This window comes from Tiliqua scincoides, chromosome 4 (assembly GCF_035046505.1).
Source record: "Tiliqua scincoides isolate rTilSci1 chromosome 4, rTilSci1.hap2, whole genome shotgun sequence".
Lineage (NCBI taxonomy): Eukaryota > Metazoa > Chordata > Lepidosauria > Squamata > Scincidae > Tiliqua > Tiliqua scincoides.
In genome coordinates, this window is record NC_089824.1 from 208,969,453 (window position 1) to 208,973,636 (window position 4,184).

General features: G+C 48.1%; 1 pseudogene; it reads right to left on the reverse strand.

The window, feature by feature from the left end:
• Positions 1 to 3,739: 3,739 nt before the first annotated feature.
• LOC136650115 (5S ribosomal RNA) lies at positions 3,740 to 3,861 on the reverse strand (annotated as a pseudogene).
• Positions 3,862 to 4,184: the final 323 nt, after the last annotated feature.

Here is a 4,184-nt window from a genome sequence, read left to right on the forward strand (position 1 = left end):
GAGCTACCAAGGTGCTTGAGGTCTTCAGCATCCCGGTACCAAAAAAATAACCCCAGCTGCCTTTCACATCTTGGAGAAAGGAGCTAAAGAGCTGGGGAAAGTCCAAGGAGAACTGGCAATTGCAACTTACAGAATGGTAAGGGAAAACGTTTTCCCTTTCCCTTCCCCAACCTCCTCTACCTCCCCCTCCATGCCATAGCATACACTTCAGCCTGTTTTGATGATGCTGCATGCTATGGTGGAGAAAGGTATAGAATTGGACTCTTAATTACATACATCAGGTGCAGGTATATGGTAAGAGGGTCATGTACACATCCTGACTGTCAATTTCAGATCCAGGTTAGATGGCATCCTTTCCTTACAAAATCTGACCAGCAGAATCTTCACAGTCTTGTTCTTGCTGAAGATTGCTCTGTATGCAGCCTGCACATGGGTACTAGAGCTGCTGGGTTAATATATCCATCTGCATTGTGTCAGTCTCAACCTTGGACCTTCTGTATGCAAAGCTGTGAGCTCTGCTCTGTGAGTGTGCAATAAGAGTAGTAGCATTTTTCCAAGGGCTTTGCACTGACTGAGCTGCTAAACTTTTCCTTGGACAAAGACGCAAACCTAACCTGCACCAGTACAGCCAGGCTGCATTGCCTATTCTGTATCTAACACAAGTTGGGAGGCTGCTGGTGGTCACCTCCAAGTAAGGGGATATTTTTGCCCCATGTCGAGCTCCAGCCTGCACTATGGAGCTACTCAAATCTGCACCAGCTATTTAGCTGGTGCAAATCCAAGCTGCCCGTGTAAGGCTGCCCTGGCTGGGACTTAGGGTATGGTGCGTGCTGCTGCTGCTGCTGATCCCATCCCCCTATTGGGACCTCCCCCATCCAGAAATGCCCCCTCCCCATCCCTGGAATGCCCTCCTGCCATCCTCTCCCACCCCCCTGAGCCATCCAGTGCAAAACTATCTTGCTTGGCCAGCACAGGGACAGGAACTGGTGGTGGCAGGCCAGCACACATCCTTGTACCAGCACAGCCGGCTCCCATGTTGGCACAAATATGCTTTATGTCATGTTTGTGACACTTGTGAGCCGGTGCAAGGGGTCTGCACCAGCACAGATTAAGGCTTGGATCAGGCTCTTATTCTCATGGGGAATAGATTGATAGGAATAGTCCTGACTGCCTCATTAAGAGTGTCTTTATTGTGCTTTGACCTTATATGTCATATATGAGGCCTGTTGTTAAGTGGAAGGTTGTTAAGTGGTGGACGCCTATACTTGGAAGTCTTCAAATAGATTTGAATGCAAGTGAGCTACACACTGATGGAAATGTACAGAAGTGTACAGCCTGCATAATAGACATTGTATCACCCCAAGAAATAAAGCTTCTCAGTCAAAATAATGGCATAATACAAGTATTCTTAGTGACAGGTCAGGCTGATGAAAATGGAACAAAAGCTAAACACCGACTGTTCTGAGTTGGATACAGCGACAAAGCCTGAACAAGGGGTCAGAGTCAGGTTCACCTAACTCTCAGGGAATGAGTCGCAAGAACGGCAGCGTGGTGTTGCAGCTAAGACGAAACTGATCAGGCTTCAACAAAGTCCGTGTTGACCTCAGCTGAGATCACCTCGGTGGAGACCGAGTGTTCGCATTTTACCACCACAAAAGTCGTCCTTTGCCACCGTGAGATTTGCAACAGCTCTTTCAGACTGAAGCAGGAAGACAATACAGCAAAATATCCTGCTGTAAAAAAAAAAAAAAAAAATTATGCTCAGGGTAATGAGGAACACGCTGGAAATGTATCAGGACATCCTGCTTCTAAGCCACCCCCACCACCTCCAACTTGTCCCTTGAGCCAACCTCTGGCTTCAAAAAAATCCCTGAATGCATTTGAGCAGAAGCAGGAGGATATTTGTAGCCAAATTCAACTCTACAGTGAGCCCATTGTTGCCTGACAACCGTTTTCTTTCCTTTTATTTAGACACACGATGCGTGACATGCATACATACAAGGAGGTGTTGTGCTGGTTGCCTGTCAAAACAGCACAACCCAGGCCATTTTGGAACTGGACTGATAGCAAGAGGCTTCCGGTTCACAGGCCTAGAGGAAATCCTCACTGTTAATGGGCAGAGCAATCACCCCACTCCCCACCACCACCGGCACGGCTCCGTTTCACACACCCCCCGGCCAGGAATGGCTCCAAAGGGAGGGGCCGCCTACCCGCCACGCTGAGGTTCCCTGCCAGGCTGGGTGCTCTGCCCCCTTCCAGCTACACCACTGCCTCCTGGGCACCACTTTCAGGGGCGCGAAAAGCTCCATCAGAGCTTGAAGCGGCGTGCACCTCTTCCAAAATCAGAGGAGAGATGCATCGCTTCTGGCCAGGTACCTGGCTGTTCTAAGGACTGCCTCTTCTCCTCCCCTTTCTTTAAAGGGGCGGAGACGAGGGCAGCCTTCAGATGTGGTTGGGAACTGAGCCTAGAGTGGCTTCAGAAGCACAGCCGCTGCCAACACGGTTCCCTGATGATCATTAAAGAAAGGGGAGGAGAAGAGGGCAGCCCTCAGATTGGTGTGGAATGGCGGCCACAGTAGCTGCAAGAGTGCATCCCTTGATTTGCACCCCTTGATCCCCTGGGTATGCTACTGAGAGCAACATTGCCACTCTATGCACGTGAAAGACGTTTTCCGTGCCTCGTTTTGGAAACAATCCTAAAACCTCTCTTACTAGTGAGCAAATCCATTGAAATCAGTGAGTTTTAGAACAAAGCATAGCACAATCCTATGCATGCCTACTGCAAAGTCTCATTATTCTCAGTGGGGCTTACACCCAGCAATGTTCGTATAGGATTGCAGCCGGCTTGCCTGTGATTGCACTGGACAAGAAGGCAGACGAAGAAAGTTACTAATTTCACAAAAGTGAGAGGACAAAAGAAAAGTAATTTGATTTCAATTATACGACTGAGCAACAGTTTTGACAGCTCCTGCTCTCGCATGCTGAGCTATAATGAAATCTAATAACTGGCTAGCTCATGTTCGGCATCACACATTATGGATCTTGGCATCAATAGGATTATATTTCTGGCAATATGTAGAGCCAGGACGTTATGGGTAGTTAAATACCTATCATGAAGAGAGCCATCTTCGAGAATAAGTTGATTGCTATGTAGGGGAAGTTCAGCGGCTTTGATTTCATACAGATTGTCAGTTCTGCTTTCTAATAGGCATGGAACTCACAAGTGCCAAATGTGTTTTCCGTTATTATGTGCTGGAATGGAATGTACTGCTAATTTTGGGAAGCTCACGTGCAAATGGAGGCAAGAACAGAGGCAGGCTACCTCTGATTGCCAGATGCAGGGGAGGGCACCGGGATGCAGATTGTGTCTGTTGTCTTGTGTGCTCCCTGGGGCATTTGTTGAGCAACTGTGAGATACAGGTAGCTGAACTAGATGGGCCTTTGGCCTGATCCAGCTGGGCTCTTCTTATGTTCTTAAGAAAGTAGGACTTGATTTTCCTGAAGCCTGAAACTTCCTGGATGGTTTTAGGGTCACATGGAAACAGACTCTTGGCCATCTATGTGCACAATCTTATGCTTGTTTACTCAGAAGTAAGTCCCATTGTGTTCAGTGGGGCTTCTTCTCAGGAAAGTATGCACAGGAGTCAGGTCCCTTGAGAGGAATTTTATCAGGGGGTACAAAGTTCCTTTGGGGGTATGGCATGGTTGGCAACCTTGAGTCTCGAAAGACTATGATATAAGCCTACAGCACCCGGTATTCCCAAGCGGTCTCCCATCCAAGTACTAACCAGGCCTGACCCTGCTTAGCTTCCGAGATCAGACGAGATCAGGCACACGCAGGGTAACAGTTTAAATAAAACTATGTGGGCTTACAAAAGTGTGAATGCTAGTCTTCACACAATATATGCAAACATTTGCTGAGATCCCAGGAAATTTCTCTCCTTTGGCACCTGGACCCCTTTTTTGACCCCAGACCCATGTACAATGTACTCCCTGCACACCAGGCCCCCTTTCTGAGATCAGAAAATGTAAGATCTCAGGAAAGTTTTGGGGGCCCTCCTTTGGCCCCTGGACCCCCTTTTTGACTCTGGGTCCAATTTGACCCAAGTACAATTTACCCCCTGCACCCCTCGCTCATGGGCCCTGACAGGATTGCAACCTATGTGTGAATAATTCAAGTTACC